The sequence below is a fragment of the Lacerta agilis genome, chromosome 1, assembly GCF_009819535.1.
Source record: "Lacerta agilis isolate rLacAgi1 chromosome 1, rLacAgi1.pri, whole genome shotgun sequence".
In the NCBI taxonomy this organism is placed as follows: Eukaryota; Metazoa; Chordata; class Lepidosauria; order Squamata; family Lacertidae; genus Lacerta; species Lacerta agilis.
In genome coordinates this window covers 44,368,065-44,391,521 of record NC_046312.1, presented here as the reverse complement: position 1 = coordinate 44,391,521, position 23,457 = coordinate 44,368,065, and the positions used below count along the sequence as shown (strand labels likewise).

The 23,457-nt window shown below is 39.2% G+C and overlaps 1 protein-coding gene across 6 annotated transcripts in view; it reads left to right on the top strand.

Moving 5' to 3' along the window:
• Window positions 1–23,457, top strand: part of SIPA1L1 (signal induced proliferation associated 1 like 1) — a 116,337-nt gene that overhangs the window by 5,396 nt on the left and 87,484 nt on the right. Inside the window, exon 2 of one of the 6 annotated variants that reach the window (XM_033146536.1) lies at window positions 22,735–22,796. The exons of the other annotated variants lie outside the window; for them this stretch is intronic. The gene's annotated coding sequence lies outside the window, so the exon portion shown is untranslated. The remainder of the gene's footprint in view (window positions 1–22,734; window positions 22,797–23,457) is intronic. 6 annotated transcript variants of the gene reach the window in all.

Below are 23,457 nucleotides of genomic sequence, written 5' to 3'. Positions count from 1 at the left end.
ACCAAGCGTCTCCTAAATATGTTCTGGGAGTTCACTCAACCCTTCAGAGCAGATTGGAGTGGTGTGGGGGTATGCGCAGGTAGAGGAAGTGTGGTTCCTGTTGCACTACAGCCCATAATCATGATATTTTTTTTAAAATGAAGATAATTTTATTTTTATGTTACTTTATTTATTAAATTTATAAACTGCCTTTCTTCCAAATGAGCCCAGAAATGAAAAATGTAAACACAATAATAAGACTTCTGATGGTAAAACTGTTGAAATATATGATAAACTGTTCCAAATTAAAGGAATATATTTGCGAAGAGAAATTAAAGACATTACGACAATGTAGAAAGATTTTACTAAGACTGAGAGAACTCATATAGTTAAGATACACAAAACTTAATTATTTAGAAAAACAAGCAAGCAAGAAAAAGAATCCCAAGGTGTGTTTTTATTTATACTGTAGTAATAAAATTGGGTGATATGTTAACAAGAAAGGGGCAAAGATGCACAAATACAAACATGGTTTATTTATCTTCCTTATTCCCTTCCTATGTACAAAACATATAGCATTTGAATTATAATACAACACTCCACCTTCAAACTTAAAAAATATCCTTAAATTGTCTTTTCCAGCACACCACCAAATCACTCATCACAAGCAGAGATGGCTATTGCTAAATGATATGCACAGATTCTCTTATGAAAGGGATGGAGTCTGGCCATACACAGTTCAGGAGGAATTCTGATAATTGTGAGGCTAAACTTTGCAGTATGCTGGCTCATCCTAGAGGTCTGCTTGGTTTCCTATCTCTCATTCTTGCTTGGCCACAGGGGAGCATGAATGATGCTCAGTCAGTGATGCACAAACTCATTCACAAGACCAGATTTCATGCATATCCATTACAATGTGACTTCCATAAATCACCTCCCAGCTCAATAATGGCTGTATGAATAGTACTGAATAGACAAAGCTAGCATTGCTGATAATATTCTAATGTTGATGTAGTAGTACATGACTCAGTCTGTTAGCAGTTGTGCTGTAGAGAGAGATAATGTGGAGGTGCAAAGTTCAATTCAATATTTGGAAAGCTGGGTGAATTGAGGCCTCTAGTTTTAACCAGCTTATTTGAGACACTAGTATGAGGTATATGTTCAGGGCACAATTCTACGTTCCATAATTGTATACTAGCTTGACACCCATTTTCAAAGTGGGTGACACACAAAATTGACTGGTGCTTGTCATCAAGCACCATATTTTGTTAGTTGTAAAATCTTTACTTTCAGGCACCTCAAAACACTTGGTTTAAGTAGTCCTTTAACAAATCATGGCTGAGGTATAAGTGAAATGTAATGTTGTGAACAGTATTTAAATTGGGGATTTTAGATAGTGTGTCTTGTACAATTGGAAAGATTATTAGTAGCTGCAGACTACTTGGAATCAGGCCTTTTTGTGGTACATCAGTAGAATGTTTCTTTATCTGTTTGGAGGCCATTCACATTAGGTACAGAAATGAAATAGGTGGGAGGGAGCTGTAACAGACTGAGAGAGAAATTAGTCTATTCACAAATTTCCCCCCGATATCAGGGACTCAGGTTCTGAACTCTGTGTTTGGCCGCTGTTTGGGGTTGGATGAGGTCAAGCAAGTTAAAACTTAATTTAGGGACAATGGAGGTCCTGTTGCTTAAGGATTCCAGTTATCTGTGAGTAGGTGTATATCCTATTTTGGAAGAGTTTGCACTCATCCTTAAAATCAAGTGTGCAACTTGGAAATGCCTCTGAATCTTGTGCTTCTTTCTGGATATACCGTACCTCTGCTTCTAAATGGCTAGGTAGCAGATGTTGTTAGGAGTGCCTTTTGTCTGGCCACTCACTCCATGCTTTTCTTGTTGAAAGGGAGTTCAGTTCTAATTAGGAACAGGTAAAACAAGCTTCTGCTTGGTCTGCAAAATCCATACATGCCTTGCTCATAGCAGTGGGTGGCAGATGAAAACCAAACATTGGCTGGCGAAGCATTGCATACAAAGCTTTGTGGCTCCCTTGGGATAACTTTGCAGTCCCTGCCCACAGGTTGGGAACCACCATTCTAGATATCATTCTTTTAGTGTAGCTACAGTGTTTGACAACGTTCCAGATAACGTTCCATTTTATGTTAAGTTTTATTGCTTGGTGTTGTATGGAAAAGGTGCAGCAATTCTTTAAGTTAACATACTTTAAGTTTGCAGTAAGTTTTTAGGAGTTAGACATGCATATAAAAAAATGGAAATACCCAGAAATAAATTAAAGAAAAAAATTAATATTCCTGGTTTTAAGCCTATGCCCTAGCAGTAAAAAAAAGTACTGAAAGCACTTTCATATTAGTTATACAGTATTAAATATATAGCAGAAAACTGAAGCTAGTCTTAGTTCTCTTGTGCATATCTGTGCAACACATTTGTCTACATGATGTTGGTAAGGGAGCGGGTGGCGCTGTGGTCTAAACCACTGAGCCTCTTGGGCTTGCTGATTGGAAGGTTGACAGTTCAAATCTGCATGACGGGGTGAGTTCCCGTTGTTCTGTCCCAGCTCCTGCCAATCTAGCAGTTTGAAAGTAGATAATTAGGTACTGCTGTGGTGGGAAGGTAAACGGCATTTCTGTGCGCTCCAGCTCCCATCATGGTGTTCCGTTGCGCTAGAAGCGTTTTAATCATGCTGGCCACATGACCTGGAAAGCTGTCTGTGGACAAACGTTCCCTCGGCCTGAAGTGAGATTACTGCTGCATCCCATAGTCGCCTTCAACTGGACTTAACTGTCCAGGGGTCCTTTACTTTTACCTTTACTTTACCTTACATGATGTTTGTCTGTACAGATGTATTATTGTTGTTTTAAATTTCTGTTTTGCCTTTTCTCCAAAAGGAGCCCACGGTGGCAAGCAACAAAGTGATAAAACGATACTATTAAAGCAAATAAAAACATTTAAAAACGTAAAAACATGTAAAAAGGATTATGAACATGCAAACGTGTATGGAGCAGCCCTAATTTTTTGGACAATAAACACCCTTCCCCCATTCGTAAATGTCCCCTAGGTATCTTTATGATATGGAGCAGGCACAGCAGAACTTAATGAGACAGCTATGAGAGAGGCACCAAACCTTGTGCTAGTTAACAGATGCTGTGTGCGCTGAACATCTGCCTTCAGCTGAAAGACAGGCCAAAAAAGTCATTCCGGATTTTTTCTTTTTGCTTGCATTGCAGACACCAAGCTATTTTAGAATAATACACTTAATCCCCCTTTAGATTTGGTTTATTGTTATCATATCCCGTCTAGCAAACCCGCACAGGGCATGTTATGAGCGGTAAACAAATTTCCCCTCTATTTCTTCAGGATATTTTGTGTTTCTTAGATTTGTTATGGAAAGCATATCCTGTCTTTGTTTTATGGACTGTCTTTTTATGCCTTTTTGATACCAAGCAAAAGTTTGTAGACATTTATGGGCCTGGTTTGCACATCACATTGAACTATAGTTAAAAGCAAACTATGTTTTAATATGCAGCATGCCAATGCATACTGCTAAAAAGTTCTCAGTCTCCCTTTCAGACTTCAGTGCACTTTCTCTGTTCCCCTCCTTTTGACATATCTGTGGACATCTAGGGAAGATTTGTATTAGTGGTGAACTAATGATGTGATTCTGTGTGTATGTGTTTACCTGTAGTCTGTTGAGATGTGTTGATCAAATATAGATGTATATGTGAACCAGCTTAAGGTGAGTTTTGGTCCTTTTCAGATGTTGACCCTCTTGAATCCTGCTATGCTATTCCACCTGCTCACACCTAGATTTCATGGCACACCTGTATTGTCCCATCTCTTTCTCACTGCAGCTGAATTATTTGTACTGTTCCAATTCAGAGGAAGCATCTTGAGGTGCTAAACCAGTGCAGGGTGTGTGGCCGTACTGGAGCAATTCCAGTTTCCGCTGGTTGACTGGCACACTGATCCTTACACCTTACTTTAGCAGAGCACTTAGCATTTTTGGAGATTATATAATTTTATCTGGAACAGGATGCCCAAATGCCTTGTACTTCCTGTTTCTTGGGCTCTTTGCCATTGCTCAGAATGGAACTCTCAGGAGCTCTGTTCTGGATGACACAGAAGAACAGGAAACACAAAACTCTTGTGCTTTTCCTGTGTCGTCCTGCATTCTATAGTTTATAAAACTGCTCTTCAATTAATGATGGGTGTAAAAAAAATTATGTAGATTATTTTTCTATTTAAAGCCAATGATAAATAAAGGCTAGAATTGAATGCAAAGATGAAGAGAATGAGCAACTTTGGTTGTATCCAGTGTTGCTTGAGAGAAGTCAGCTGGTGCAGCTGATCGTTCCCTTTTTGAAATACAACTTATTTACCCTTCTAATAATAGTAAGTGCTTTGATTTCACTCCTAGAAATTAATTTGGATATTAATGATGGGAAATTGGAAAGGAGATAAAATTGTCAGTTGCTGTAACCACATTTCCTTATGGGCAATTTTTTAGTTAGGAAGAAATATACTAGTTTTGAAAGAAACCTTTGTAGAATCAAGTTCAGACCACAATTGCTCTTCGGAAGGAAGATGAAGTGGAAAATGGTTGTATTGATGGAAAAGCTTACTGTGGCACACTGCCCAGTTCTACCCACAAAGCTTGACCTATCCCAAAAGCCAAAATGAAACCACCACCATAACTATATTTAAGATCTTAACAATAGTTGTTTCTTTTGTGGTGTTTGTGAAATGTCTAACCATGTTGGCGTCTTACACCTTAACGTTGACCATGAAATGAACAGTGCTGTTTAATTCTTTGCACTATTGTTTTGACTGCCTATAGAATTTGTATAACATCTTGGTTGAATATATTCAGTGTAAGCTTTTTGAAAAGTGGTTTTATATACCACTTTTTTGGTCCAAAGGACCCCCCACCCAAGCAATAAACTAATACCAAAGAAAGATACAGTAAAAGTACAACAAAGCAATATAAAATGGCAAAATCACCCGGTGATAACACTGCAGGTGCATTTGTGAGTTGTATTCATGCTCTCACTGCAGATGCAGCTCCTCATCATTCTACCTCTCACTTGGAAGCAAGGCTAAGGTTGGTATCCACCTCCCAGCCAGCACCCATCCTGCTATTGCTGCTTAACAGTTATTGATGTTACTGAAAAGTGATGCTGATTGATTAACCTGTTGAGAATTTGCACGGTTCGACAGCTAGGAATAGAAAATGCAGAAGTAGTCAATGCATTTCCGTGGAGGCTGACTGAAGGGCTAACTTAAAACTTTTTAAAAAACCAGAGATCTGGAATGTATGTCTGCTTAAGTTTGTTGGCTTGAGCACATGCTTCTTACTATTCAGGGGTCAGATTTCTAGGCAAGCATTTTGAAGATCATATACTTAACATAGACTGAGGAACTTTCATTTTAGTGACATTTCTGTAAAGTTTATACTAGAAAACTTAATCATAATTTTATGTTAAGTAACATGATTATGATTGTCATATTTACTCAAGCTCAAGTAGCTGTTGGGGTGTGGGAATTGGAGAACAAAATATTCACTCAACTCTCACTTTTTCTCAGTGAGTTCAGGAGAGTTGGTAGAGAGTAGGGAATTCCATCTGTGTTTTTGAATATATTTTGCTGCTCTGAAGGTGGGCAGCAATTTGCTTTTTATGGCCGCTCAACCTCCCTTTGTGCACTGCTGAAATTCATGTGGCTACACATTTGGTTTAAGTGACCTGCAGGAGCAATATAATTACTAGCTACAAAAATATTAAAAGGGGCTCAGGTTGAATTTACAGGGCAATATGTTGCCACCCTTTTAAAAATAAGTAATGGAATTACATTTTTTTTCTGCTGCTAATCACTCTGAAAAAATGACCACATGAACTGGCTTATAAAGCTAAATACAATAAAAATACATAAGCACCAATTAGAACATATTCTTAAAAACAACTCCTAAAACTCCACACAATAACCAGAAATAAAACATTTCAGGCCCTATGCTGCTGATTCCTTTTCATCGTCCACAAACTGCAAAGCCTAGACCTGCAAACTGCACCCCCAAATCTGGCATAATAGGAAGATTTTGGTTTTCTGCCTTAAAAGTTTCTGTGCAGTGCTCCCTCTGTCTTTCTCTGTGTCTCTGTCTGTCTCTTTTTCTGACACCCACACCTAGTTAACAAGTCACTGCTTTATGCACTTAGCAACTGATTTTTAAAACTCTTGTTTTTGAAATCCCACTTTGCAAAACCATGGGAATTCAACACTTTGAGTCACAGACCTCCTGATGAGCCCAACATCAAATGCATTGTTTGACTCTGCTGCAATTGGGAGAAAATTGTTCTGTGCCATTTTTTTTACTAGAACAGGAAAATCATCACATTAGCAGCCTGCTAACAATTGTTTGTATGGGAATCCTAACCAAGGTCGTAAAATTGGTGACAAGGGAGCAAGAGGAACTTGATTTAATAATTGTAAATTGCGTAGCAAATTTACATCATAATGGAGTAATTTAAAAACAGTTTGGAAACCATGTTAGCAGCCTTAGGAAAATCTTGTTCTTCTGCATGCTTCTTTGCCAATGGAGGTACTTGTGAGCAGGCTAAGTTGTGAATCTTCCAGGCTACGGAGGGGATGAAGATGTTCTCTCCTTTTTACTAATGGCACCAGCTAAAAGCTTACCACTTCAGTCAGGCTTTTAATGATGTTGATTTTGACATGATAGGCCACTGATCCTTGGAGTGTGAATAGTTACAATGTTAGTGAGTTTTTGTAGTGCTTTTATGTAATCATTTATTCCTTTTTATTCCTGTTTTGTTGAATTAATCTGTTTTTATTTGTGTACCCCACACTGTGTTCACTTGTTTGATGAAGGGTGGGTGAAAAGTATTATTATTATTATTATTATTATTATTATTATTATTATTATTAATACCCCACCCATCTGATCTGGTTGGGTTTTATTTTATACAAAAATAAAAACTGAAATGAGTTCCTACGTTCCCAAGTATTGGGTCCACAAAATTTTCCTTTCAGAGGTGAAGCAACAAATAGTGTACACACACAAAACAAGAAGAAGAAGAAGAACCAGCCATAGTGCATAGTACCCAAGCCCCAGTCACCTTTGTTGCACCAGCTTATGTTTGCATAAGAAAATAGTTTTGGGTAGTGCCTGCCCCCCACAGACCACCATTTGTGCACTCTGCTTCAAAACATTTCTGTCTATATGTTTAAAAATATGTACAGTTGTGTAAATCAGTTTTATTTTAAGTGTTAGTTACTATGAGACTGAAGCTGTGAAAAGAGAAGTCCTCCAGTTCTGATGACTCAGTCCAGTTGCAGTTTAGTGCACCCTTACTAGGCAATTTCCACTTGCAATATAATGAGGATACTGAACTGCCTTGTAGGTTTGTTGCAAGGATTACCTAGATAATGTGTGTGTGGAGCACTTTGAACACGTGAGGGTGCTTCGTGAGGCTAATCATTACTCATTTCCCAAAATACCAAAAAACGGAATAGTTAATCACCCTATGGCAACCCAAGCAGTGCCAACCTATGCACACTTGCTCAGTGGAGTATACTTCTGCGTAGACTTACATGGGACTGCCCTATTTATTTAGCAGCCAGCCCTCCAAGGAAAGGGGGTATTAGAAAACCAGCAAGCAAGAAATGAATTTGGCCATCAAATAATTTCTGTGTTTGAAATTTCCTGCTGTGGAGGAATGAGGAGGACAATGACGATTTGGCAAGCACAACAAGAACTAGCCCGGGAAAAAGAAAAGTAATTTCATTTGTCAAACTGGAACTCAAGCTAGCAGCAGGATATGGCCACTTATCTGAATTAGACTTCCTTTTCCTTCCCTCCCAGGGAAACAAACTCCAACAAACTTTTCTTTCTTGGTTGCCCAAAGCTCCCTCAGCCCAAAGGTAAGAAGAGGGGAGATGTTGCATTAGAGACCTTGAATTTTATGTTCTTTGCTTTCTTTTATCCATGCACAAACCAGATCATGGGGATTTGTCTCCCCATCTCTGCACCTGTCACCTGCCACCCCCCTCCTCTTTTTTTTTTTTTTAAGCTGCTTCCACTTTCACCTATTAATGGTGAAAAAGAAATGGGAAGGTGGAGGTGAAAGCAAAATCAGCATCCCATTGCCTTTCCCACACATGACGCCCACAAATACACACTGCCTGTTTTCTTTCCCTTTGCCAAGAGCCTCTCTTGTCTACACCAGCCACAGGGTACACCTAGAAGCAGTTGCCCAGGCAGCTCAGTGGAGAAGACAGTGACAGCCCCCAGTGCCTGAAGAGAGGAGGTGATACCCATCACCAGGCACGGCGCCCTGTGGACCAGCAGTGGGTCTGCAAGGCAGGGACGGCAGCTGGCAGCAAAACTCACAGCAGCTCTGAAGGCTGACTGGCAGTAGCAGCAGCGAGCCAGATAGCTGTATTGGGCAGGGTGCAAGGCCTGATCTGCCTGATCTGAGGCATTGCATAAGACAAATGTCTCATGGTGCTGATAGGAGGGCTGGCCCTGCCTAGTACCACAATTAAAATGTAAAAAGGGTGATGAAATGCCACCTACATTTCCTTTTTAAAAATACAGTATAAAAAGTATACTGTATAGCCTACTTAAGTATACAGTAGCTTCAGTTATATAACAAAAGTTATGCAACTAACAGTTAAATCTAATGCTACTGGTTGTAAGTCAGTATATCATTATTAACAATGGAATGTATTAAGTACTTTGACAGCTCATTAAATAATATCATTACACTGGTTCTGGAATCTTTCACTTACAGTGGTAGCCAACATGATGCCCTCCAGATGTTGTGAACCACAGCTCCCATCATCCCAGACCCATTGGCCATGCTGGCTGGAACTGATAGGAGCAGGGAGTCCAAAACATCTGGGGGACACTGTGTTGGCTACATCTCATTTAAAATATGGATATTTCCAGGGATATTTTCTAGGGATAGGCTCTGATTTTAAACCTTACATTCTCATAAGATACAAACAGATTATCATATTTCTTTTTGATTGCTTGATTTTGAGCATTTATACCTCACCTACTGATGTTCACAAGGCAGTTTATAAAACATTTAACACAAAAAGACAATAGTGCAATAGTTACTTATGGTAGGGTTCTCACCTCTTCCAATTGCTGCTCAGAAACTGAATGTTCTGGCTTGGAACTGTCTGCCAAAGCAGTCAGATGTTAGTTCCAGGGTTTTCTTATTGGGCTGCTGTCTTTCACAGCCTCTGATTCTGGGGGCAAATGCAGATGAGTGTTGGAAGTCCCCACCCCCTTTCAGATGTCCCAGCTACTTTAACCCTTCTCTTCCTTCACTAAATCTTGCAGATATGTAACTTAGTTCCTGTTGGCACATTTTGTGTTGGGACAATCAGCATTTTTCTATTTCTCTCAAGTCTTGCTGCAATTAAAAACTGGTGTCAAATCACCTATATATCTTAATAAGAATTATCTGGGTGATTAAGGTAGTAAATATGACGATATAATGATTCCTGTTACCCTCTTCCCGTAATCCTCTTTTTTCATTAGCTATTTCAGTATGCATCCAGCACAGTACTTTTTATACGTGTGTAACAGAAAATTTAAGTTTTACTGATACAGGAGAAAGTGGACAGAATAAAAAATCTAAATGTTAGAAGATAGATTTGTAATTGTTGCAGAGAGGAGATAATAGATGTTCACTGGAAAGCTTAAAACCTAATTTGAGGATACAATTGCAAACTTATTAAAATAGTGTCTCACTTCTGTTAGGACATTTACCTCTTCTACAGCAGTGTTTTTCAACCACTGTTCCGCGGCACACTAGTGTGCCGCGAGATGTTGCCTGGTGTGCCGTGGGAAAAACTGAAAAATTACTTTATAATAGTCAATATAGGCACAGAGTAAATTTTTTAACATTTTCTAATGGTGGTGTGCCTCGTGATTTTTTTCATGAAACAAGTGTGCCTTTGCCCAAAAAAGGTTGAAAAACACTGTTCTACAGTGATTATTTCAGCTCACTTGAAAGCATAATATACTGCTATTTGTGGATGATCTTTTTTACATTTTGTATCTTTTCCTGCAGTATTTTATTAATTTGCAGATATTGCCTGTATGGTTTGTGATTAACTTTCATTGCATTGTATTTAATATCAATTTTGTATATTTGTATTACAGTTAAGATCAGATATTGTAGTTCATTGTGTATCTGGTTTGATTTTTCTGCCCCCACTTTGTTCTTGTTGATATTTTGTTATTGTCTATCCTTTACTAAATTGTGCTGCAAGTTTGATAGCCTTTCAGTAATAACTCAGTAGTCCACTTACTGCACTTTTTCAGAACTTAGGGCTGTTACAGTGCCAGACCTTGACTTAGCTCTAGGACAGGCTGCTGGTAATGTTCAGAAGAGCGACTAAGGATCAGAAGAGCAATAATTGCAAATAGGCATCAGGACAAGAAGATGAGGAGCAAAGTGTGACAAAGTCCATTGTGGAGTTGGAGCCTGACAAAGATGAAGGTGCAAGGTAGTAATAGAAGGATGAAGAACCCAGAAGCAAAAGTGAGGACAGAAAATCCATAAGCTAAAATCAGATATTTTAAGTTAAAACAAAATGCAGCAGGAAAATACAAATGGAAAAAAGCGCCGCAGAAGCCATTCAACTTCCGAGGCGCATTTGAAAACGGAAGCATTCACTCCCAGGTTTTCGGCGTTCGGCTTCCAAAACGTTCGGCAGCTGAGACATTCGAAAACTGAGGTTCCACTGTATCTCTGGAAGTTTAAAGAGAAACTATTTCAGTTGTCATGACTGAAAGATAAGTACAGTCTTTCAAAGCAAAATTAATCTACTTGTCTTTGAGGTATACTTTGCACCCCAGTCTATCCTCGTTCATTTTTAAAAAATGTTCTAAGTCCCACTTTTGGTTTGGGCTGCCTTAACCATTTCAGGAAGTTTCCATTTATTTTGGTCTCATGAAAGTATGTTGACTGACAGAGTATATTCAGTTATTAATTCTGTTGCCTGACTCTCTTCAAACAGTAATGTGGTAAAGCAGGTTATGTAAGCATTTTACAGATAATAAAACATATTTCCATGCATATATTATGGAGTTGATTGCTGAAACAAGTTTGTTTCTTGAGCTTCATTTGCACATCAAGGTGTAATGATTATCTGTACTGCAGATGAGTTAAGCAATTCTCTTTTTGAAAAATAAGTTGTAAACTAATGCAGATTTTGAAGTGCTGGAGTATAAAGAGTTTGATTAGCAAGACCTCTAGCTCTCTGCAATATATATATATATATATATATATATATATATATATATGTGTGTGTGTGTGTGTGTGTGTGTATATATATATATATATATATATATATATATATATATATATATATATATATTCTTACGTAGTGCCAAAGCCAAATATGAGATTTAATCCTACCTAAGCCAAAAGCCATAATCTCCTATTTTTGGAAATGGGTGGTGGAGGAAAGTCAAACTCCTGCTTGCATACCATACACAGCAAGCACTGTTATGAAACTGCTCGGCTGATTTGTGCTGCCAAGGTGGTGGTTTTAAACTTGTTGAAATTTATTGTTGAGCAATTTAACAATCATTGCTTAGAACTGAATTCTTCTTTTTACATAACAAAAAAAGAACTGAATTATATGGTACCTCCAGTTCCGTGAGTATTCAGCTGCTTGCTTCTAGTCTGTGATACTCCTCTATGATGTTAGAAAGCAGATCACTCAATGGCATAAAGAGAAGTGGATTAGTCATGGGTTAAAAATCAAAGAAATTTTACTAGTGTGCTGTTTGTCCGGGCCCTGAAAATAATTTCACTTCTGCACTTACCTTGAATCCACTAAAGGTATTTAGGGACTTCAGCTGTGTGTTCAAACTTTGTTTGGGATACCAGTTGCTTCATGCAGGAGACAAGTGAAAATCAACATGCATAGGATTCTGTCACAAGACAAGCAGAAAAGAAATCACAGACTCAAGTGCCGGAATGTGGACACTTGAGTCTTGCTTAGTGTTTGGAGTACTTTGGTAGAGACATTTCTCCTTACAGATAGTTATGCTTTCTGGACTACAATGAAGAAGTTTGACATCTGTTCAAAGCAGTTGTTGAGAAGTGTCAGCTCTTAAGTTTATGGGTTGTTTTACATGTTGAATGCATCTTGTACTGAACTGAAAGTTCTGAATGCACTGTTTCTAAACTTGGAACAGTAAAATGAGTTGTCCTTACTGATTAGGGATAACTTAGCACAAGTGTATATTCATTTTCCCAGTGGGACATAAAGAAGAAACCCTTTCTGATTAGATTTAGTTGACTGTTAAGCAGAAAATGCCTTCTGAGGTACCTCTGTTGGTAGACAGAATCACATGACTAGTATGCTGTAGTTTCTTTTTCTAATAATGAGGATGAATTATTAGTGTATTCATGCTGAATCATAAGGAAATGAGAAGATTGTTTTCATAGTGTTTTTTTTTCCTCACATCATTTGTGATGGGTGTTTTTGTTGTCTTCAGGGAGGTAACTGAGAGAGGTAGCAACTATAAATGGAACAATGATAAATGTGGGTGGAACATAAGATTTCATAGTAAATGCTTATCTTCAGCTCTTTTAACTGTTTCAGTATGGATAGTATTATAGTTCTATGCTATCTGAATTGTCTGCTTTGAAGCTATTATTTCTTAGGTGCAGTTACTGCTTAATGCCACTGTGAGTAAGTAGTGCTAGATATATTATGTAACATAAAATATAGAAGCTATGCTACCATGTTAAATATTGTGCCTTGCTTAAGTGGTGCTTAGAATAATGTTTTTTATGCTGCAATATTTGATATATAAACAAGTGAGTCTAACAACTGTTTGGCAAAATCTTCAGTGAGTGACTGCATTATATCTACTGGCACCTGCCAGTTTTGTGGTGAGGCAAGGGCAGCATTAAACCATGACCTGGTTTCGCCCTGTAGTGGCTTATTTGGGGGTGTAAATCCAAATAAATTTGGTTCTGAGAATGTCTCTCAAATCTTTACATGTTCATGTCACGCATTACATGAGTGTTTTGGAACTTGAAGGAGGGACACCACAGCTGGATCTTGCACACTTTATTGGTAGCTAACCAACAGGTTTTACAGCATTGGAAGGACTGGATGGCTCCTCTCATAGCTTGTTGGTTGGAGAATTTTTCCTCTCTTGCAGTTTATGAAAAAGCTGCTTTTGCCTAGAGGTGCAAAGGGCACAACTTTTCTGAGATCTGAGATCCCATCTAGAGCTGTTGGTGCAATATGCATGTAGTATGGGCTCTGCCAGAGCTTTATCCTTTCCTGTCTGACTCCCTCTCCCCTCTTTCTTCTTTTTTATTATTGGTTTCCACATATGCCTGATTTTGTAAAATGGTTTTATGAATGGACATGTTTTGCTGATATATTTTCTTTTTCCTTCTTTGTGCTGTTAATGGAGAAAACCGGGAAAACCAATAAACAGTGCATTTTAAAAGAAGACTTTAAAAAAGAAAATGTTAGCATGTTGAGGTCTCCATATGGCTTGATGTTGACAGAATAATCAGGTTGACACTATCCTCAGTTTTTATTTGGAGCTGTAACTCAGTATATCTTTGCATGGTCAGGAAGGTAACACTGGAAAGTGATAATGAGTTTGACATCTGTTGGGACTGGTATAATTCTCAGGTTTTTGTCTTGCATGCAGCTGCAAATGAAAAGCCATTGCCCAATCTTAATGTAAAAGAGTTGGAAATTAAACAGAGCTGAGCCAAAGAAGTAATATGTTTGGTTTAGTTTTCTGTGTTAGAAAATATCTCAGTTTTCAGGATGCTTTCAACTGTCTCCTTAGAACTGCCTTCTATTTTTCATCCAAATTCTGGACACTAGAAGGAAGTGTGCAGAAGCTCCCAAAGACTGATTTCTAAGGTTCCTACGACCTTTGCAGCCCCTGAGCTAGCTCATCGGGCATGACTCAGGGAAGTCCCAGGCCTTGGAACAAAGGTGATGTAAAATTCCTGAGTTTGTCTTCTTAATGCTAGGTAGAAACATGAAGTGTGTGCAGGATTAATGCAGAACTCTTACTAACATCATGCATAGCTGTCAACTTTTCCTTTTTTTAAAGGGAAATTCCCTTACTGTATTCTGAATAGGATTCCTCGCAAGAAAAGGGAAAAGTTGATAGCTATGCATCATGGCCTTGAGGGTTGCTTCCTGAGAGAAAATTAAGAAGTTCTGCTGAAGCTGTTACTTTCTCTGGGATACACAGCTTCCAAGAGTTGGGAGTATGGAAGCTTCCATGAGCTCTGCCCTATTTGCTAGTCCAGGGATTGCCCTGGGACTACTACATAGCTCTGTCTAAGCTATAATTAGATGACAAACAGAGAAACACTCTTCATGTGATTTTCTTAGCTGTTGAAGGTCTCTCACTGAACAAGCACATTTCTCCTTAAAGTGAAACTCGTGAAAATACAGCTTGGCCTTTAATTACCGTCATTGAAGTGAGTAATTTGAGGAGGGCTGCCGATTATTAAGACCTCTCCTTCTCTTTCCTTGCATATAATATTACTAACTAGAGGTAATTCCAAAAATAGAGCTAGTAACCACAGTCAGAAGCACATTTCTCAATGTTGGTTTTAACAACTAAAGGTTAATGCTGATAACAGTACAGGCATAATGTTGTTTCATAGTTCTGAACAGGAAAGTGTTAATTTGCATCTGAAGGGGTCGGGGAAAGGAGTTGAGAATGCTTCAGATTTCCTAACTGTAGTTAGGAGATGGGAAATGTTATGGTTGTGGTTATTATGATTAATATTATGCATCTGCCAGGATGTCATATGGCTTGTTCTTAATTGTGGCTGAAGGATTGTGCTGGGTGTAAGTTAAGAGTGTGTTCTCTTCCCATTGGAGTACAAATTCCCTCTCCCCTATTCCTCCTGCCTGAGCCATTATTACACTGGCACCACAATTCACCATGACTAGGGCTTCCCATAGTTTCCTTTTTTCCGGGATTTGAAGGTGGCTTCATATCCTGGCTAAGATAGAGAACTCTGTAATGTGAGAAAGGTCTAGGTCTATAGTACTTGTAGAAGAGAACAGGAGGCCTGTGCATATGAGCCTCTCAGTTAAGGTCCTGGTGTGTAGAACATCAAGAGAATGATTAAAATTTTGTCTGGTGATTGTGACGTGTGAAAGTTATGTAAGAGAGATGCTAGAGCTTACTATTGGCAATAAAGAAAAAGCAGGAGAAAAACGCACACTGAAGGCTTTCTAGTGTTCTAGTGAAATGCATCATAAGGTTGCATTTATAGCTGTATCACTAAAGACCTGAGATATGTTTGTGTGGGTGTTGATCACAGTGGAAATGACAGAGGTTGCATATCTTTACTCACTCTGAATATACAGGATCCGGATCTTTGGAGAAAGATTGAGCATAAACATATCTAGCATTGTGTGGTCTTCTGGCTGAATTTGTATTACTCATTCATTCATTCATTTATTTCATTTATGATCACTTCTCCTGAGATACCCAAAGCAATTTACAGGACAACAAAAACATACACAGAACAGCTAAAACATTTTCGTATAGAAAACCAACCATGTACATCAAAACAATTTAAAAGAACACCAAAAACGGATATATAAAATCAGTTCAACTCCGAACCAGCTGGGGGAAAAGTCTCTACAGTACTTAGAAGGCTTGTTGAAAGAAAAGTGTTTTCAACAGGTACCAAAAAAGCAATAGAGGAGGCACCTGTCTGATGGGAGGGAGTTACCTACCTTGGCGGGTAGCTGCTGCCAAGCTAAAGGTAGGTAACAGAAGGTAACAGAACTTGTCTGTCTGGATGAATTTATAGTTGTGTAGCAGAACTTGGACTGTATTCTACTTACTTCGGTTACATTAGTTAAGTAATGTGCTGTTGGAAGACTACTCAAGAGTTCTGTTAATGATACTGAAACAGGTAATAGATTTCTAAAGCTATTTCCACATTCTTCAAGGTGGATGAAATTTGTATGAATCTAAAAGTATGCTTTATTAAATCCTGTATGCCAAAATGGAACTCTAATTCTCCAGTGTAATGAGAATAATAACCTGTTTTACTATTGCTGGTCATCTGTAACTGTATCTTTGTTTTCATTTAAAGTCATTTTTTGTTGCTGTGATCACTGACATTATCAGAGAACGGAGACTTCTGTTTCATCCTTGTCCCATCTTTAGCTATTCACTTAACAATGCAGTATCATTAACGCATTACTACCGCTGCTAAGCAATAGTTGTAATAAAGAAATACTGTTGCTAAAATCACAGTTCAGCTGTGATGAGATTTGCTTCAAGGATAAAACGCTATGGTGGTTGCTACTATTGGTTTCCATTCCATTTTTTCCTGGCGTTAAGGTCAGTATCCCTGACATTTTTTTCATGCTGGGGAAATGGGTTGTATTATGGCAGCCTGTTAGGATGAGGGGGAGGAGAAAAGAACAGATGAGCAACTAATGAACTTCCCAAATATATTAGCACAGCAAAGCTGTTTTGATGGTGAGTAACAATGAACTTACCAGATGACGGATCTCTAAGACACCTCCAGTATAGTATTTTGAGGGGAATGGAGAAATCTATTACGGTATTAGATTATGATGATTAAAAGTAATATGCTGTGATGTTGGGGTTGTTTTTTTATTTTTGCAAATGAAACTATGAATTCCAGAAGTAAAAACTGTAGACTGCAGATTGCTAGTAATGTTTAAATGACTTAACTTGGTAACTACTTAAATAACTCCTGTCTTTCAAAGACCCTTCTAATGTTGGCCTCATGCTATCAAACACATACTTTTTATTAATTTTTATTTCTTTTCACTAGTGGTAGTGTTCCTTCTTAGTAACATATTTGCTATCCTTTTCCCAGCAAAATTCTAAAGTGTAACTCTTTTTGTCTTCTTTAAAGTTATATGTGCCATAATGCATATAATGCTTGATACCCATAAAAGCTAGCAAGCTGAGGACCTATTTTTGCTGCAGGACACATTTGTTATATATTTGTGGAACATACAATTGTGCTGCAAGAGTCTTAATTTTTATGCGTTTGTGAACTATCTGACAGCTGTGAACTCTCTCCTCAGTTGCCCATCCAAATGGTGCAGCAGTTAAGTCAATATTATTGACCGTACAGTATATACACTTTGGGTTAAAAGCATCAAACCTGCTATGGACAATGCCTAAAATTTCATATGGGTGCACTCTCACACCCATTATGAAATAAATGAATTTTCATTTTTACACTGTTTGCTACTAAGTGAATATACTTTGAATCGAGAATGTTTCAATGGTGATGCTAATTAAAAGACATATAGAATGGATGTGTATAAACAGTGAACATAAAACAAGGGGATGTGCATGTTCAACGTACTATGTAATTCTATATTATATAATGTATATATAAATTCAAAATAATAAAATTATAATAATAATTCAATAGCATAAATACACACATGTACATAATCACCAACCAGTGCCAGTCTTCCCTTCGTGGGCAAGATTCTTCAGCTTTGCAACCAGATCCGGCACTCTTGCAGGAACAGATTTCTATATCTGTTCAATCAGCTTTAGCCCAGTTTTCGCATAGAAACTTCTTTGGGTTGTCATGTATGATGACGCACAGCTCTATTACTCCATTACATCTCCAGGTGTGGCAGTTATCTTGCATTGGTAATGGACTGGATGAGACCAACAAACTGAAGCTCAGTTCAGATAAGACTGAGGCCCTGTTTGTGGTTGTTCCCTATACCAGATCGATGGTATTGTGACCTTGAAACGGCTGCTGCCTATTCTCATTGACTTTACACAATCTACTGATTCTGTCATACAGAGCGCTGCAAAGTTTTCAACTAGCACTATGATATTGTCAGGGATAGTGCTGAGGTTTATGCCAATATCAGAATTGCACCTGTGACATCAATAAATTGTTCCATGCTGACTTTTTGCTATTCTTGGCAAAGAATATGGTCACATCACAGCCAGTGAACTCATGAAACATAGTTAATACCTATGATTTCCTTGAGCCCAAAGTGGTTGCAGTTTTATATGCTGCAATGTACCTGTGGCATTTGTCTTCGTTTTAGTCACTGGAATGTGTTGGAAGTTGGACACAGTCCTATCTGACTATGAACATTTGGTGCCCAGTACGTGCTACATTAGATGGATGCAACATCATTAGATGTGTCAGCTTCCTTGTGTGAACTTTTGTCCTTTCTGCCGGGTGAGCATAGTATTTGGACCCCCGCAAACTACTGTACACTTGTTTGCCTTTTTAAATGGATGCAATATGTTCCTCCAGCAAATGGAGCACATCATTTTTGTTTTCATTTACTGTGAAGGAAGCTGCCAGTTACTAGGCATTATTATTGCAAGATCAGTTCTCTGCTTCAAACTGTTCTCTTTCTTCTACGTTTGCTACCTTTTGCATATGTTTGCATAATTTATTATTTATACCCCCCCATCTGGCTCGGCTTCCCCAGCCACTCTGGGCGGCTTCCAACAAAATATTAAAATACAATAATCCATCAAACATCAAAAGCTTCCCTAAACAGGGCTGCCTTCAGATGTCTTCTAAAAGTCTGGTAGTTGTTGTTCTCTTTGACATCTGGTGGGAGGGCATTCCACAGGGCCGGTGCCACTACCAAGAAGGCCCTCTGCCTGGTTCTAGCCTGTCCACATGCTCTAGCTGTTGATGTAGTCTAGGAACGCTCATGAGTTTCCCAGTAAAAACATTTCAGCTGTTATGGTGTGGTCCTACCAACATCCAACAACTAAGTGCTGTTAGCCCCATTGTACCTGCAGCTCCTTTACTAGGGCATTCACATGCTAAAGCCTGATCTTCCCTGTTCAATGTACACTATGTTTTGTGTGCCACAACAGAGCAGAATTCTTGGTATGCAGTTAGGTAAATTTGTGGTAAACCAACATGAATGGAAGTCCCCCCCCCCCCAAAAAATCTTAGGATATTCTTAATTACTGTGTTCAGTCATGTTATGCCTGCGATAAGAATAATAGATAGTAATAAACAGTGATGGTTGTGAACATGATTAAAAATTACATTATGAGTATGTAGGCCAATGCTTTAAATCACCATTTTAAAGTTGTATTACCCCCAAAGAATCATCATCATCATCTCCTCTTCCTGCTGCTCTTCCTCCTCCACACAGTTACCCTTGTGCCCTAGACCTTTTTTGATATGCTTATTTGAAACTTGTACCCATTTTTGTTATAGCCCTAATCAGTAAGTATGTTTGCTGCAGGAAATGGAGAACTTGTTGCCCTCCAGGTGTTGTTAAATTCCAACTCCTATCAGCCTCAACCAGCATGGCTACTAGTCAGGGATGATGGGAATCCACCAACATATGGAGATGTGAGGAAAACTTTCCAGTGCTTTATTTTTCTGTGGAGAATTTGCCAATTTAAAAGTTTGGTTACAACAATGAACCAGATTCAAGTTGCAAATACAATATTAAGAAAGCTTGACACTATTTTAATAAATGCTTGTAAAATAGACGTGCTAAATTAGATCACTCTCAAAGGCAGGGATGGAGAACCAATGATCAGGAATGATGGATGAACCATATGAACTGACCTGGACCCTGGGATCACCATCTGAACCCTTATTTGTGTACCTCTTCTGTGAATATGAAAATGGACTTTTCAGTGGTGGCTCTCCCCAGGAAGGCTTGTCTGGCACGTTCCTTACATATCTTTAGGCACCAGGCAAAAACATTCCTCTTCTCCCAGGCCTTTGGCTAGTTAAACAATCTATGGTGTTTTAAACTCTGTATGGTGGGGCTATTGTTGTAGGTCAGTAAGACCTGGAGGATCCAAGTTGGTTCCTCATTCCTGCTCTAGGGCACAGTAAGTTTTCTGATGCAAATAACCATAATTTTCATAGGTTATGTTTTACAGTTCAGAATTTCCTGGAGAACCAACATTAGTGGTTGGCCTACAGTAAAACAATTTAAAACTACCAACATACTGTAGAAACATGACACGTTTATGCCATACTTGGTCACCTGTTTTGCTGCTCTCATTTGCTATTAGGTTTGTGGTGCAGGCCACCTCCTAAGGGATCTATTTGGGTATTCCATCTGTCCTTCCCTTCGTATTGTGCAGTCAAAGGGGTACTTATTAACACTCACTGAGAGTGGTATAAGGAGAGTCACTCCTGTGTCCACAGGGATTCCTGGAGACTCTCAGTTGTGAGTTACTCCACAGTGACTCATGCACTGTAGGGCAGTGAGGTGTCTCTGTCTGGCTGGTTGTATGTGGTGTGACACACATTGGCGGTGTCTCTCTATATGGATTTGCATAGCCCATGCATGACTGATCTGAGGGAAATGTTGCCTTGTTCTCTGCAGCTGATTATTATGGGTGCTTGGGGAATGGCTGTCAGAGTTGCAGTGTTCCCTATAGCATCCTAACAAAAGCAATGCAGATATTAAGACTGGGGTAAGTGGGCCACAATTGTGGTGGGCCCATAGGATTGCCAGGACCGTGCCTATGATTCTTTCTGATTGCTTCGTGTGTTTCATATGAGTTGTCCTTGACTTTATCGTGTGATGCCTGTTTGGACTAAAGGGTAGCTCTTTTTGTTTCCAGGCAACCAGTTACCCTTGTTTGTGAAGCCTGTTTGAGGAGGGAGGAGAGAGGCTACAATAGAGTTCAGTTTTCTTCCTTCTCGCTTCCTATACGCCTACACTATTGTGTTTTTTACCCAGTTCGGCAAGTGGTTTTTATCACTTTCTCTGCTGTGTAGGCGGCCTTCTGTGTCATACTTGAACTTTGTAAGAAATTTAAACCCTTTTTGTACAGCAGATCTATAATTTAACATTAAAGAAAAAGAAAATGGAGGGGCTGTTTTCAGAGTTGTGATGCATTTCAGTTCTAGCCAAAAAGGTTGCAGCTCTGAGAAAAGTATAAAAAGAAAAGAAAGTATTATGCAGATATATATTACGCAGATCTAAACGATGACATCACTGGGTTCCTCTTGTGAAAGATAGTCATCATGTTTTTTTCCCCATTTAATGTTTCTACCAAAGTAAATCAGGGCAAGATAAGCAAAAAGAGGTTTTGGTATTTTTAGAGCCCCTGGTTTGGATTTCGCAACCCCCCTCCTACCTAGCAGCTGAAACTTTTGCCTTTTTAAAGCATGCCACATTTAGTTTACTAAACTGAAATATCTATAAACATTTCTGGATTTGGAGTTCATTTGAGTATCTTTCATTACATGCTTATTTATATTATAACTAATGGTATAAACAGCCTGAACCATCTGGATTTGTTTTTCTTAAATGTCTACCTTTTGACAGTAGATGAACAGGGCTTGGCTTCTCTGTTGTCCATAAGTGGCACACTTGATCCCAGTCTCTTACTAGATTCACAACTTGGTTTTGTTGTGCAGCATTTGACACTTGGTTGGAACCAGTGCCAGGATTTGTGATGAACTAGATTCTCATTGGATTCAGTGGCTCAGGTACGGCAGCTTAATGTTATGGCTTCCATTTTAGGAAACAGCAAAACTCTTGGGGTGGGGGTGGGGTGGGGGAATTCACCTAACCAGTCTCATCAGCAGAAGCCCTGTGCAATGACTTCCGTTGCTGTAATGGGGCTTCTCCCTCCTCCTGGCCCCTGTACCCCCACCCCAAATTGGCTAGAGAGATGGGGGGGGGAAACAGAACAAAGTATGTGGGGGAGAGGTATTGTTCTGTCTAGCAGGCTGGATTTGATTATCTTTATGTACATGCAATGTTCAGGAAATGTATTAAGGACATAGCAGTGAAGAGATATACAGCACACTGATAACTTTCTAGCTGCATCCCACCCCCTATGTGAGGCACAGACAGCTGCTTGCAGTACTGCACACTTGTAAAGAAAAAGGTGGTTAAGGAAGCATTTGGGCCTGTTATTGGTTAAGTTGCACAACCGACCTCTTATGGCACATACTCTGCAAAATGTTGCATTGTTGAAGTGTACTTCATGCCTTCACTTCTGCGCCATCCTCTCCTCTTTCTGCTAGGCTACGTGGTACTTCCTCCCCCAACCAAATGCACTGTGAAGCACCCGCCCCTTTTTGAGGTTCTCCTTTTGCCTCCACCTCTGTCAGTGCTAAGTTAGGTAACGTAACCTCCTCCTGCCCAAGCCAACTGTGCTCTGAGCATGCTGCAACCCTCCTCGGCTTTTCATTCTCACAAACTGCTGTTTGGCAAGGCATAACAGCCTAACCCAGTATAACTAATTTCCTTGCACATGGTCTGCAAATAGGCTCTGCCTCCTGCTCCTGCCACAAAACGTGGCGAGAGGATGGCGCTGTGAAGTGATGCACAGCATTTTAGAGGGTAAGAGGGTTTACCATGGTGGTAGTGGTGGGTCCCCCCGCCCACTTCCCCCCATTTTAAACCTCCACTCCAAGAATGAAAGGTGGTGGTGACAGCAACCAGAGCTCCATTCCTCTTCTATGCTGCTGAGCTTTTAAATAGTAGAAGAAAGAGGGGAAAGGGAATAAACCTCCCAATCAACTGTTTCAAGGGGTCAAATCCTCCTAAATAGTCCTTAGTTCAGCACCTCAGTTCAGCGCCCCATTTAAATATTTTTTTTGTTTAGCAACTGTCAGCCTTTTAGATGATGTCTAACGTGTTATAAAATTATGAAAAATCTTGCTTCTCTATCCAAATCCTTTTCAGGCTAGTAATGTTTTGAATATGCAAGATAAACACAGATCTCAAATTCTGCCAAGCAGAAATAAGTAAGTACATATCTGCAGCTAGTCTAGAGATCAGTAATACTTAACTCTGGAAAACAAAAATGACCCCCCCCTCTCTTTAGTGTTGGCCTCAGATTAAACAGTTCACTTGCTTCAACTGACTTTTTGTGAACTTGCCATTTTAAAATACATTTCCGTATCTAAACACTCAAGTGTCTCTCTGAGTTATACTGCAAGAAGTGGGAGGGCTAACAACTTAAGTAACGAATTACCACTCCTTGATAGAATGGCCATATTTAATAACTTCATTTTATTCACTACTACCTGACCAAGCTTACCACATCTTAAAAAAATTATATTTCCTTCTCTGGAACCTGCCCAGACTTCACTTAAAGCTTCACTTATCCTTTATAGCAAGGGTTTCAGACTGGGAGCTAGCCCTTTCCATCCCTCCTGGCCTAACCGAAGGCCAAGCAGCCAGGATTCAGATATATATTTTCTAAAATATCTGTGGGTTGTATCCAATGGTGTTATTCAGCTGATGGTGAGCCATACAGTGGGAAGTGAAGCAATTTTCTGTGATTCTCCCTCTCCTTTGCAGCTTCCCCTAAAACTGCTCTAGAGCATCTTCGACCCTCTAGAGCACATTTAGGAGGGGTGCAGGGAGCTGCAGGGCTAAAGAAGAATCACCAAAAATTGCTTC